Genomic DNA, 15,552 nt, shown 5'->3' with positions numbered 1-15,552 from the left:
ACCATAAAGAAGGCTGAGTGCCAAAGAATTGATGCTTTTGAACTGTGGTGCTAGAGAAGACTCTTGAGAGTCCCTTGGACTGCAAGGAGATCAAACCAGTCAATCCTAAAGGAAATCATTCCTGAATATTCATTGGAAGGTCTGATACTGAAGCTGAAATTCCAATATTTTGGCCACCTGATGCAAAGAACTGACTCATTGGAAAAGACCCAGATGCTGGGAAAGATTGAAGGCAGGAGGAGAAGGGGATGACAGAGGATGAGATGGTTGGATGGCATCACTGACTTGATGGACATGAGTTTGAGCAAGCTCAGGGAGTTGGTGATGGACAGGGAAGCCTGGCGCAGTCCATGGGGTCACAAAGAGTCAGACACGACTGAGTAACTGAACTGAACTGAACTGACAAGAGAACTAGAATAGCTAAAACAACTTTGAAAAAGAAGAATAAAGTTGGAGGGCTTAGATTACTTGACTGCAGGACTTATTATAGTAATCAAGACAGTCTGGTTTTGGCATCAAGAAAGAAAAGTAGATTAATGGGACAGAATACAGAGATCACAAACAACCCCAAAAGTATGACCCATAAGAAAACAAATTGATAAACTGAACTTCATCCAAACTAAAAACTTCTGCTCTTCCAAAGGCTCTATTAAGAGAATGATAGAAAGCTGTAGACCAGGAGAACATATGAATTATATAGTAAGTGATAAAGCACTTGTATCCAGATTATAAAAATAACTTTCAGAATTCAATAATAAGAAAACAAACACCCTCCTTCACAAGTGGGCAGATTTGAACAGACACCACACCAAAGGAGATAAACACATGGCAAATAAGCATATAAAATGTCCTTAACTTCATTAGTCACTAGGGAAATCCAGATTAAAACCATAATGACTACACCACTACGTGCCTACTAGAATGTCTAAAATTAAGAGGACTGTCTACACCAAGTATTGGCAAGTGTGTGGAGGAACTGGAACACTTTTGGCAGGAAAACAAAAAACACTGCCAGTGCTTTGGAATGAAGTTTGGCAGCTTAATAAGAAGTTAAACTTATACCTACCACTTCCAGACTTCAATTTCTATGCATTTTTCCAAAAGTAATCCATCTGCCAATGCAGGACATGAAAGAAACACACGTTTGATCCCTGGGTCGAAATGGTCCCCTGGAGAAGGAAATGGCAACCTGCTGTAGTATTCTTCCCTGGGAAATCCCATGGACAGAGGAGCCTGGTAGGCTACAGTCCATGGGGCTGCCAAAGAATCAGACGTGACTAAGCACGGAACAGCACAACAAAAGTGTATCTCCATTAAAAAAAAAACAAAACCTTAAAGCAGCTTTGTTTGTAATAGCTGGAAACTGGAAAAAAATCAAAGTATTCATCAGCAGGTATCTAGGTACATAAATTGACATATCCATACAATGGAATACTACAGTACTCTACCACAGAAGGAAATGAACTATTGATACACACAACAGGAAGGAATCTCATAATTGTTATGCTTTATAAAAAAGGCAGGCAAAAAAAAGAGTATATAGAATAAAATAAAATTCCATTTATGCAAAATTCTAGAAAACACAAACTAATCTATAGTGACAGAAAGCAGATCAGTAGTTTCCTGGAGATGAGTGGGTGGGAAGGGGCAGGAGCGGCGGTTACAAGAAACCAGAGGAAACTTGGGGGATAATAAATGTGTCATTATCTTGATTTTGGTGATGGTTTCATGGGTGTCCAAACTTATTTAAACATGTCTGTTATAACATTTGCCAATGATATCTCAATAAAGCTGTTAACTATAAGATACACTCACAAAATTTAAAAAGTAGAATGAGATACATGACTATCATTTGCATAACTAAATATATGTGTGCACACAAAAGAACATTTTGTAAAAATAAACACACATATCTGTGATAAACACATTAGAAAGCATCTCCTAGGTGAGTGGGAGCTGAGAGACCAATACTGGTATAGAAGAGAATAAAAAAAATCAATGAAAGAAGAGAGAGACATTTAGAGACCAATGAAGATGAATGAGGAACACAATGAACTCAACCCTCTGCAGAAAAAAAATTTCTTCCTCATTATTTATTACAAAAAAATTTTCCTAGGACAAAATACATTTTTGTCTCAATTCAGAACAGGTATTTGGAATCTCAGAAATACTTTTGATGCAATAATTTTATCTCCAAAGGGAGACAAGTCCTATGTTAGTGCTTTTGGAGATGGACTTGTGGCTATTATGCGTCACATCTCTGAAAATCCTGCTAGAAATCCTGCCAGCAGCAAAATGCTGTCATTTCAAGAAGGCGTAATTACCTTGACGCTCACAAAATTCCATCATGCCCTTTACACGGGCCCATTGCACAGATGTTTAAGTACCTTCAAGCTGTGTTTTCATATGTATAGCTAATAACTCGTAGAGTCTGGTTCCCTTTAAATAAAGCCACCAGTAACTAGAAAATGCGCTTGGCAGAGAGGATGCCCTATGTAAAACATCTCTTTTTTTTTTTCAGTTTATTGCAAAGAAATGGGGTGGAGGAGGGTGGTTAGAAAATAATTAAAAGTGTATGCCTCCTTACAACGTGCTATCTTCACTAACTGAACTTCTAACCTGACATAAATACATTGCACACTGTAACCTGTTTCTCCTGATTATTAACCTTGAGCATGGCAACCTATAAATCATTCCAAAACAGCTGGCGCCCAGCATTGCCCCAAAGGTATATGATTACGATCGTTTTATATATATCTTGGTATGCAGACATGAAAAATTCATTGAAGAGGTTGGTATTGTAAGACTCATTGTAATGAATTTTCTCAAAAACATAGATCATGCTTAAAATAGGTGTCTGCTTATTATAATGCAGCCATTTATATCTTCTTGAATTACCTTGCCCATAGCTCAGCCATTTTCTTAAAGTCAAACACGATGATACCTAAACAGATTTACTGCAGTCACTTTGCACTGCTTAAAAGTAGAACTTTGCTTTTTCCCCCCCTCCTTTCTATGTTAATGCCTACAGAATCCAAGGGTACAGATTTTTTTTAAAGGGAATCGTTTGGAAGGTCGTTCCTTTAAAGGTACCCCATTTACTTGGGTTTGTCAACCATGAACAAATAGAGTATAGAAACCCCCCAAATTGTTATGCTTTTCACAACTCACCAAGATGTTCCACTGCTTCTGTAGAATGGTTCATATCAAAATTTATTATAATAATAAAATGTTAGTGCTGAAAGGGTCCTCAAGTGTCACTGGGTCTTCACTGTGTAGATGAAGTAGTTCCAGAGGGTGTTGATCTCCTCAAGGTCACATGTCTGGGAAGGAGGAGCTTCCAGATTTGGAGCTGACTGTTGGTTTGTGATAGCAACAAAATAATCATTCAGCTAGTACTCCCAAGTATAGGTTCAGTACTAAGTGCTAGACACATGCTAACCCACTGAATCCTCCCGGCAGGCTTGTGAAGTGGGTACTACCATCATCATAACCAACGTTACCACTGTCATCACCACCATCATCACCAACACCTTCACCATCATCACCACTATCAAGTCTAAGCAAACAGGCCCATCAAGGTGGAGCAGCTTGCCGTGGGCATGGACTTGTATACAGTCAAGTAGGATACCGGCAGACTCACTCCAACCCCAAACCATTGCTTTTTATGCTTTTTACTTCCCCATGATGAGTTCTTATTTTTTTCCTTTCCTGATGTGGCTGGCCAGACTCGTAAACTGTTACTTTATGAATTCATAAAGCACACAGGGTGTTCGTTTGCTGGGGCCACTGTAACAGAGTACCACAGGTTAGGTGGCTGAAACAACAAATTAATGCTCTCACCATTCTAAAGGCCAGAAGACCAAGATCAAGGTGTCTGCAGGGTTGGTTCCTTAGGAGGCCTCTTTCCTTGGCTTGTTTGTGGCCATTTCTCTCTGAGTCTTCACCAGGCCTTCCCTTGGTCTGTCCCAATCTCCCCTTTCTATAAAGAACCAGCCATACTGGATTAGGGCCCACCCATATATCCTTGTTTTCCCTTAAATCATCTCTCGAAATACCTGACTTAAAACAAATAGGCCTAATTCTTGTGGGTATATACAGCGTCATCCTTTACTGGGTGTGAGTTATTAAAACCAGCAAACCTTCGTCAGCGTATCCTTTGAAACCAGGCTCTGGAAAAGAAGAGCTGGTTCTGGCAGAGGACTTGTTCGCTTGCATTTCAGCCCTCCTGGGAGCAGCAGCTGACCCCACAGTCCATGTGTATCCAGTGGCTTTGGCCACCACTGCGTCCAGAGGCGCTACTGCTATTGGAGCCCAGTGTCTGGACTGAGCAGTGTGGCAGCAAATTACGTGGGAGACGTTGCAGAAAGAAGGTGGAAATCCCATCTCCCCAAAAGGCAAGCAACTCACACACAGAGGCCTTTTTTTTTCCCTTCTCAACTCACATTATTCTTCATAAGAATGGAAAGTGGACAGCAACTCTCTTGGGCCTATTTCATTTTGTTCTGATCTTTTTAAAAAATAATTTTATTTATTTTTAGCTGTGCTGGGTCTTTGTTGCTGGTGGTCTTTTCTCTACTTGCGATGAGCAGGGGCTACTCTCCAGTTGCAGGGCACGGGTTTCTCATTGAGGTAGCTTCTCTTGCTGCAGGGCACAGGTTCTAGGGCGCACAGGCTTTCAGTAGTTGGGGCACATGGGCTCAGTAGTTACAGCTCCCTGGCTCTAGAGCACAGGCTCAACAGTTGTGGCACACAGGTTGGCTGCTCCATGACGTTTAAGATCTTTCTGAATCAGGGATCGAACCCATGTCTCCTGCATTGGCAGGTGGAGTCTTTACCCCTGAGCTACCAGGAAAGCCCCGCTTCTGATTAGGTTTTATACTGAAGGGCGAGTATGGTCCCGAGTTCAGGTCCTAGATGCCCTGAGGCAGAAGGGGCGGTGACTGTGGGTGTTATCCGCCAGGTGGAACCTGGGGCAGCCTGGCAGGTGTGCCATTCAGGCCTGGGGGCCACCGTCCAGAAGGCAGAGAGGGAGTAAAGGACTCATTGCTATCCTCTAGTTTTGTATCAGGACAGTGGGGAGAGGCCCAGAGGTGTATTTCATGACCCTGAATTTCTATCTATGGGCCTCCATCCTAGTGAATGAGGGAAATAATTCATCCCACTAAAAACAAACACACACACTCATGCAACAGTGGAGCAGATACAATGGGGCCAACCTTCCCTGTGGTACCACCACCACCACGCACAGTCAGGGTGCACAATGGTGGCCATTGTGCATGTGTTTATCTTGGGCCTGTTCTGTTTGTGGTTCTCTATGCATTATCTCATCCAGCCTTCAAAACAGGCCTATATGGTAGGTGCTCTTTGCATCCGAGTTGGTGCGGGAGAAGAGGGAGGCAGTCATGACCACTGGTCGTTACACAATCGGGAGAGGCGCCCTCCGTCCCGAACATATGTGGGGGTTGCTCAGTTGAGCTGTGAACTGGGTTCTGTTCTTTGGGGAGCGGTCTTGTGTCAGTTTTCCAATTCTAAGTGGCATTAAAAGCAATTCCCGATCAATTCAATCTGAGTTTCCTGGCTCTCTTTCTCGCTACCCTCTTAAAGAGGGAGTCACGTACTTTGAGGAACAGATGAAACTTAGGGACCTCCTTTCCAGAAACACACACACACACATTGTGCATCTGACTCCAGGAACTCGGAGGCCACCTTCACCCCAAGGCCCAAAGCCCAGCCACAGGCCCAGGTTCAAAACCCTTGTTTTAAAGCACAGTTTTCCCCAAAGCAGGCCACCATCATTATTGAATCCTAAAATCAATTTAGAGGGGTGTGATCATTTTTAATGAAATAGAATACAACAGAGAAGAGTGTATTAGAGGAAGGACATGTTGAACAGTGTGAAGCTCGGGAAAAAATTCATATCTGACTGTGGATCTGTTCCAGGTCCCAGTGTGCCAATTCGTATTTCTCTCTTGTGTCTCAGAGCCAGCGGTCTGGAAGCCTCACCCCCTACCTGGACTGTTCCTCCCGGCTCTGTATTATTCTCGCTGGATGAGAACTGACCAGTGTTTTCAGGACAGGTGTCAGCCTTATTTCTGTGGGACTTTCCTTGCAGACCAAGTCGCCCCAACCACTTCCTCAGTGCTTTTCTTTTTTAAAAAAATTTTTATTTATTTATTTTTGGCTGTGCTAGGTCTTCGTTGCTGTTTTCTCTAGTTGTTGTGAGCAGGGGCTACCCTCTAGTTGTGGTGCACAGGCTTCTCATTGCAGTGGCTTCTCCTGTTGCAGCTTCTGGGCCCTAGGGCCTCAGTAGTTGCAGCACCAGGGCTCTGTAGTTGTGGCTCCTGGACTCTAGAGCACAGGCTCAATAGCTATGGCTTAGCTTAGCAGGGGCTTAGCTGCTCAGGGATTGAACCCACGTCTCCCACATTGGCAGGCAGATTCTTTACCACTGAGCCACCAGGGAAGCCCTCCCACTGCTTTTCAACTGCGCCTCCCATGCTGCTCCACTAACATTTCTGAGGGTGGTCTTAAAGGCATCCTTTATTGAGTGTCAATTCAGTGCCAGGCTCAAAAGACTCTGCACAGTCACTATTTCTAATCTTCACACAGCAGTACAAGGAAGGCATGATCGTTGTTGATATTATTTTTATTCCATGTTTACAAATGAGGGTGGTAAGGCTCAGAGGGGAGCCGAGCTCTGGCTAAGCAGGGCGGCCACGCTGTACAGAGTGGAGTTGCCTGTTGGCTGTCATAATGTGGTAGAAAGATCTCTGGGTTTACAGTCCAAACACCTGCCTGTAAGACCCAACTAAGCCACCTCCTACCTCTTGGGATGGCTGAACCTTCAGTTTTGTTCAGTTCAGCCGCTCAGTCGTGGTCAACTCTTTGCGACCCCATGGTCTGCAGCACGCCAGGCTTCCCTGTCCATCACCAACTCCTGGAGCTTGCTCAAACTCATGTCCATCGAGTCGGTGATGCCATCCAATCATCTTATCCTCTGTAGTCCCCTTCTCCTCCTGCCTTCAATCTTTTCCAGCATCAGGGTCTTTTCCCATCTCTAAAGTCACAACTAACTTGCGGTTTCAAAGTTGTCTCAGTTAAGATAATGCCTACATACATGCTTTAAAATCTGTAAGCTGCAAGCAGATATGTGTTATTTACACAAACTACATTAGCAACACACTAAGGGCCCAGACAGCAAAGAGCCTGACTACACTCTTTGTCCCTCGTCCCGACCTTAGGCATACCCTCCAGCTGCACATTAAATATTTGCCAACTGATGACTTGTGCTCAGTCGCTAGGTCATGTCTGACTCTTTGCAACCCCACTGACTGTAGCCCGTGAGGCTTTGCTGCTCATGGGATTTCCCAGGCAAGAATACTGGGGTGGGTGGCCATTTCTTTCTCTAACCATAACTGACGGCTACTTAAGGACAAGAGTGATGCCTATTATTTCCTTTCTCTAGCAAGCTTTACATAAGTGTCTGACCTTGATACACAAAAAGACTCCATGACATTTGTCCTTGAGAGAGAGGAGGCTTCATATAGGAAGCCCAAGCACAGAATGGCTGCCTGAACCCACTGAACAAGGGTGTCCAGGTCCAGGAAGAAGTCGGCTGTGGACACGGGCAGCAGGAATGTTCTCAGCCTTGATTGCCATCACTTTCAGATCACTGCCAGTGTGCCAACGAGAGGAGTGACATCATGACTGTGTTCACGCAGGAGGGGCTGATAGGTGAGCCATTTAACTGAAGTCTCTAATTTTATTGGGGGGGGGGTGGCACCTGATGCTTGGAAAGATTTAAGGCAGGAGAACAAGGTAACAGAGGATGAGATGGTTGGATGGCATCATCGACTCAATGGACATAAGTATGAGCAAACTCTGGGAGATAGTGAAGGACGGGGAAGCCTGGCGTGCTGCAGCCTATGGGGTTGCAAAGAGCTGGACATGACTGAGAGACTGAACAATAATAATTCAAAAGTCTAGATGGCCTTGCCTTCGAGTTAATCAGATCAGCTTAACTGCTCATACTCTGGAAATGAGGTTGTCAGGTGCAGGGAGCTAAAACTACCTGGAGCTGAGGACAACCCACCTTGTCACCCGCCCTCCTCCAGGGTCTGTGGGCTTAGGCTCTCCTTGAATATTCAATACACTTAAGAGTCAACACGTTTACAGCTGTCAATCAGCCAGCTAGGGTATTTTGACCCGGAACAGCTAGTAAAACTCTTAAGTCCAGGACTTCCCTGGTGGTCCAGTGGTTAAGAATCCGCCTGCCAACGCAAGGGACACATGTTCCATCCCTGGTCCAGGAAGATGCCACATTCCACAGGGCAACTAAGCCCATGTGCCCTAGAGCCCATGGTCCTCAATAAGAGCAGCCACAACAAGAAGCCTGCACACCACAACCAGAGAGTGGCCCCCAATAGCTGAAACTGGAGAAATCCCGAAAGCAGCAACAAAGACCCCACACAGTCAAAAATAAACAAATAAAAATTTTAAAAAGCAACTGTAAGTCTGTCTAAACCCTCAACATACAGAGGATTCCCGTGTCTCCTTGAGGTCAGGGAGAGACGTTGGGCTCCCGTAACCCATGAGCCTCATCAGCAGCATTTCAAATGGTGGGAGCAGGGCGGTCAGCAGCCCAGCCCCCTACCATGCCCTGCTCCCTCGTGCCTCAGTGCTACAACATCTACAGAATAAAATCATGCGCTTTCCAGTGTATGCAAACGTACGTAGAGAAATAAGTTTGAGGGTGTTAAGAACATGTCAACAGGAAGATGAGTTTTTGGCCATTTAGTCATTTGAGTTCCAAATACAAGGAGAAACTGGAGAAGGGAATGGCAACCCACTCCAGTATTCTTGCCTGGACACTTCCATGGACAGAGGAGCCTGGTGAGCTGCGGACCATGGGGTCGCAAGAGTCAGACACCACCAACCATACGATAGCACGGTAAAAGGAGAAACACCGAATGAATTGCAAACTGCTTTTCCTCCTGAGTCTGTTTGTCTGTTTCACACCTTGGACTCCCAGCGCCCTCTCACCTTTCACAGGTCAGAGCTGTTGGGCTTGGCTGACCTGCTCCCAAACCACATTAAAGAAACAACAACACAAACACAGAAAGCTTTATTTCCCTGACATCACAAATGGTACTCAGGGTTTTGCAGTGACTGTCCCCAGGAGGAGGATTTTTGTGGTAATAAACAAGTAACACCTGAGCATCTCCTAGCACTAGGCAGCTTTCCAGGTGAATGGTAAAGGGACACTTTCTGCTTTAACTGCATCCAGCCTCCCCTCCACCAGCTGTTGTGATGCCAATGGTGTTTTTTCTCAAGAGCCGGTGGGAGGCCCAGGGGCAGAGCCCAGCACCTTGTCCTTGAGGTGCCACTGCTATTCTACTGTTTTCTCGAAGAACACACAGATGCTGCACAGAATGAGGCTCGAAAGAAAAGAGGGTTTGGAGTTGGCCTGTGGCCTTACATTTTGGAGAGTGAGGGGGAAAGGGAGAATTTTCAATGGTTTTATGCAACCCTTTGGGCTCCTGAGTCACCCAGTGGCTCCCCAGGCTGAGGCAGCAGACACCCAGAGGCTGAGAAGCAGGCCAGCTCTGTCCAGGCAAGAACAATGCCTCTGCAGTCAGATACAGAGGCTGCTCTCTTTTTTCCAGGGACTCTTACAGTCAGATGGAAAGGATCCTGGAGGTACCTCAAAGGGCTTCCAGCCTCATGAGAGAGCAGGAGCTGGCAACTACACTTATGCAAACCCATCTTGAGAGCCACAATTGCCCAGAAAAGTCCCGTAAGTGGGGACTGGGGCCCAACCAAGATGCTGGGGTCACATCCACCTTCACAGGGTCTTCAAGTCCTAGATTCAGCTGGGGCAGCCGGTTCTGGGCTATTCAGATACATGACTCACAATCCAAAATCTAGAGAAGCAGCTTCAAGAATGCGCAAAGATATGTAGACTATCAGCTGCCTAGCTTATATTATCCAATCAGCAAGAATGTAAATAAAGCAAGCTTGCAACTGCACACTTTTAAAAACTTAAACATCTTTCAGTCCTATCCTGGGGTACTCTTGTCTCGTAGCATGAGATTCTAGTAACTTCTGGCTTGTTCTTTAGATCATAACATCAGTTGTTACTAAAAGAGTGTGTAGCTTATTCTACCTTAGGTTGGGGGATTTTGTTTAAGATCATAGATGTGAATTAATGTGAATATCAGGTTTATACGTAAGATGGACAGTCCACTGCTGGACACAGCTTACACTGGAGACGCCTGAATACTAATTCTTGTCACCACACTTGTCTCAGCTCTAGGACTTGTGCAACTGATCCTGTCTCAGCCAGTAAACAGGTGGTGGCGAGAACTTGGAACTAACTCACTGTGGTGTGGTGTGGATTAACTCACAAGTGCCTATTAACAAACACAAATGCTGAATTCTAAAATGGTAAGCGCTTCCTGATTCCCAAAGAAACATGGTGAAACATGTTAAACCAGATGAATTTTCCATTCTCAAGTGTGATGCGTACTCTCCCCAAATGTTACATTTACAGCCAGCTTAGGTTTCAGTCATTTTCCTACATCCAAGTGGAAGTCTCTTTAACTGCAGTGGACAATTAGGAGATGGTTTGGGGCTGCAAAGGCTGTGAAGCCACTGCAGTATCTGGCTTGAGTCACAGAAAAGAATCAGGTTTCTCTCATTGGTTAACTTTGAAATTGAGCTTTCAGATCAAATGCAGAGGCGGGCCAGGGACAATGAAAGAAGCCACCAAAAGTGGAGTATTAAGTGATTCCCAAACAATATTTTGACTTAGTGTTTCTCTTTATTATACCTTAGAAACCTATTATGCTGTCCTTCATCTATAACTCAAATTCACCATGACATATTTCTCTCAGAGCCCAGTAAAGAGTGAGGGAGAAAGGTTCACAGGAAGAAACCTACCAGGAGATGCCACTGTACTTAAATAATATGTCTGTAGTGCATTTGGAGATGGGTTTTGCCATCTTTGTTCAACTGATGAACATTTCAACTGGTTTTCAAGCTACACAAATGATAGGAGTCAATTGTTCTGGAGAGAAGATGTCAGATGAAAGACTACTTGAAGTTTTAATTGTTGTTACCCTATTCTTCAATTTCATTTAAATGACATAGTAAACATTCATTAAGAAGATGCAAATTAAAATTCAACCCTACATTGGTAGACTCAGAATAAGATCTACAGAGCAACAAGCCCGTAAAGAGGGTGGAGTTACATTGATTGCCAAGGCATACTCACAGACAGTGTTTTAGTTTTGGCTTAGAGACTCAAGAATGGGAGTATTAGGAAAGTTCAACAAAAACCTTAAACATAGAAATGACAGTATTATATGACTGTTTGCTATCCCATGGACTACACAGTCCATGGAATTCTCCAAGCCAGAATACTGGAGAGGGTAGCCTTTCCCTTCTTCAGGGGATCTTTCCAACACAGGGATTGAACTGGGGTCTCCCGCATTGCAGGTGGATCTTTATTAACTGAGCTAACAGGGAAGCCCCCAGAAATGACTGGTAGAGCCCCAAATACTTTGAAAATCACCATTCTAACTCCTACAAGAAAAATCTCCAAATTAGGTAACTCTCTCAACAACAACAAAAATAAAACGACGAAATAATCCCACAGAAAGAAGTCTTACATTAAATATTCCAAATGGTAATTTATTCATCTATTTTGCCAAATGTAGTTTACTTTACCATAAAATGTCTATAAAACCATAGTAAATCTTACCTGTGCTAAGAAGATACATAAAATTGCTCATTAGAGAGCCAAATTGAATGAGTAAGATATATTTCTAACTTTTAAGTGCTTGTTAGTAGAGGTCATTTACATAGTTTTGCTTCTTAATTTAAATTTACTGTTGGCTCTGGAGACACACTCATGTTCACTGCACACACACATCACTTCAACAATACACACGTTCTTACCTCCACTACCTGTTAGAAATCATTTCTAAAAACTTTTCTCAAAGAGGATTAACAAATAATTTTCACTTAACTGAAAAGATAACTTTCTAAGAACATGGATGGAAGGGTTTCTGTTCTTTGGATCTTCTCTATTAACACTAATCCTGGAATTTAAAAAAAAAAAGCACTGTGTACATTCTTCACCTGTTGGTTTAACCTTTGGGTATAGTCCAGTAGGAGCAATCCTGAAAAGTTAGCTTGAGTTATTCATGTAATGCAGATTGGAAGCTCTATTTCTTTAAAACATATCCCAAATCCATTTACTGCTTTCCATCCCCACTGCTGGGCTTGTCAGGTGACTCAGTGGTAAAGAATCTGCCTGCCCAGCAGGAGACACGGGTTCAATCTCTGGGTTGGGAAGATCCCCTGGAGAAGGAAGTGGCAACTCACTCCAGTATTCTCGCCTGGAGAATCCCATGGACAGAGGAGCCTGGCAGGCTACAGTCTACGAGGTCACAGAGTCAGACACGACTTAACAACTAAACAATAGCATCTTCATTGTTACTGATTGCCTTAACCTAAGGCTGCTCTAGTAGTCTCTCAGATGGAGTTCCTGATTCTTCTTTGCAAGCCATTTTTTTTTTTTTCCACATTGCAGTCACAGTGATTATTAAAAAAAAAAAAAGACAAACATAAATATGATATCACATCTCTGCATAAAACCTACCAAGGACTTTCTACGGCACTTAGGAAATCCAAATCCTCCACGAAGATCAGTTTGGTTGCTCTCCCCCAAAACTTCCAGGCAGACAGCTCCCTGCCCCTGGTCTTCCAAGCTGTCAACTGGGGACCTTTGCAGTGACTCTTCCATTTGCCTGGAATAGTCTCCAGCCAGCTTTGTCTGGCCACTGCTTCTCATTGCCCAGCTGTAAACAGTCACCCCCTCCACAGAGAGCTCCTGTCTGACCATCTCCTATTTAACAGTATGCCTCCGTCTACAAGATCAAACCAGTCAATCCTGAAGGAAATCAACCCTGAATACCGGTTGGAAGGACTGATGCTGAAGCTGAAGCGCCAACACTTCAGCCACAGGATGTGAAGAGCCGACTCACTGGAAAAGACCCTGATGCTAGGAAAAACGGAAGGCAAAAGGAGAACGGGGCAGCAGAGGATGAGATGGTTGGATGGCATCACCGACTCAATGGACATAAATTTGAGGAAATCTGGGAGACAGAGAAGGACAGGGAAGCCTGGAGTGCTACAGTCCATGGGGTTGCAGAGTCAGACTTGACTTAGCGACTGAACAACTCCACCTACAAAAATTTTATTTGTATCTGTTTATCACCTATCTTTCTTTTAGCATATAAGCCCAATGACAGCACGCCTTTAGTCTATTCTTATTCTGTTTTTCATTATATTCTTGCCACTAAAACAGTACCTAACACACGACACCCGGTAAATGTTTGTGGGTGAATGTTAATTACCCCAGCACACAGGTTAAGTGCTTGGGCTCTGGAGTTAGGTCAACCTGAGTTGAAATACCAGGTTTGCAATTTACTAGCTTTGATGCCTAGTCTTTTCTAAAGACTTGATTTCTTCATAAAATAGAAATATTCATGGGGCAAGATAAATCCAAATTTAAGAGAGGTAACTGAGATTCAAGTTTCCCTAGTCAGAGCTCACAGTCTTCCAGGATCTGCTTCATATAGACTGTCTCTTAAATCCCCATCTGAGATTTAAGGTCCCTTATGGAGGGGCAGGGCTTCCCAGATGGCTCATCTGGTAAAGAATCCGCCTGACATGCAGGAGATGCTGGTTCGATCCCTGGGTCAGGAAGATCTTCTGGAGAAGGGAATGGCTATCCACTCCAGTATTCTTGTCTGGAGAATCTCACGGACAGAGGAGCCTAGTGGGCTACAGTCCATGGGGTCACACAGAGTCGGACATTACTCAGGGACCAACACTTGCACTTCATGGAGGGGTAAGAGAGGGGATGTAAAAATACAAAGCCCTAACACTTCAAATCATCACTAAATAATTATTTTCTTTCAGAAACCCAAGTGTGGTATTTCAAGAAACTATTAAGGAGGCTCTACAATTGGACTGCCTGGATTCAAATCCAGCGTCCTGTATTTGCTGTTGGCCTGTTACTTAAAGTCTCCAGGTCTCAGTTCCCTCATGGAAGAACAGGACTTCCTTCAGCAATGCCACGGAAACCACTTAGCACCTTAGTTCTTAATTTATACAGGGCACTCAACCAACAGGAGTCACAAAGGATCAGACCGAATTTAAAATATTTCTTACTTAGGTAAATTCGAGATCTCATATCAAGAATTCATTCCATTAAAGAGAAAAAAAAAAGAAATGCAATTTTTTCCAACATGGAACCTTGCATGACTTTAAGGTCACCTTCAGAGATCAATCGCAGATGACTCAGAGCCAGCCGCTGACCTACCTATCATGTCAGGGTTTCTTCTGGCCACAAGCAATTCATGCCTCTGCTTTGAAGATCATCACTGCTCTCAGCATCTTCCTTCAACAGGGACAGAGTCATATTGTGTGCTCTGTTTACAAGAGGTCATAGGAAAACTTCAAATGCTATAATGAATTTCCGAAGACGACTCTTTAGGACTCATTTTATGAAACATTTTCTCCTTATCTAAGGGCCTATGTTAAAGCTTAAAAAATTTCCAGTTACTTAAGTATTTACGTTCTCTATATTTCGTGCCATTCTAGTCTTAGTATCCACGATTTAAGAACTCCGTTCCAGGAGCCATTCTCTTAAAGGCATTGATTGTCCTCCCGGGCACGACCCAGGTGCTTTCAAAAAACAGAAGAGTCCCAGTGATGGATGAAACCACCACGGGATCTCTAAGGTGGAGGCTTCACGAGGCTCTTCTTCCAGAACCATCACGGGAATGTTTTCACCCTGAGATGAGAACTCACAGAACCCCATTGTCTGAAAGGAGCTGGGACAGCCTGTCTCGTGCCTCGTGGGGCGGGGGACGGGCTGTGTGCATCCTGGGGGAGGGCGTGGAGAGAAGCTACACGCAGACCAACGCCACCCACTCACCAACCCCACTCGCTCTTCCTCTGCTTTCTAATGGCGAGGACAAGGGGCTTTGTGTTTGCTCAAGTGACAAAATAAGATGAAAACAGTGGATCTCAAACTCTGGTTTACCTGAAATGTCAAAGGTCGTACGGAGGTGCACCAATCAGCAGCTCCCAGGCCCGGTGCGTGCGAGAGAATAGGCATGCGTGCGTGTACCTGTCAATATACCTGCGCACGCTCGCATGCACTTGCTTAAATGCGTCTGTGTTCATTCCCCGTGGCTCTCCACCGCCCTGGCTCGCAGCCTGGGTCCGCAGGACACTGGAGAGCCTGCCTCTGCATCCCTTGCCGACCCCCCACCTTGTGTTTTTCCACCCATTAACTGGGGACAAATGACCCAGATACCGTGCCTATTGAAAGCCTCGTTTTTCTTTTGCCCTTTTGTTCCTCAGTGTACATTATCAGATGCTGCACACGTGTTTAAGTGTCCTCAGTCTTGGATGCCCTTTTGAGGGCATAATGGGAGGTTTTTGCGTGTGGTTCTGTTGAGATATCCG

The sequence above is a fragment of the Dama dama genome, chromosome 21 (genome assembly GCF_033118175.1).
Source record: "Dama dama isolate Ldn47 chromosome 21, ASM3311817v1, whole genome shotgun sequence".
NCBI lineage: Eukaryota > Metazoa > Chordata > Mammalia > Artiodactyla > Cervidae > Dama > Dama dama.
The sequence above is the reverse complement of the archived record's forward strand: the minus strand, read 5'-3'. Positions refer to the sequence as shown.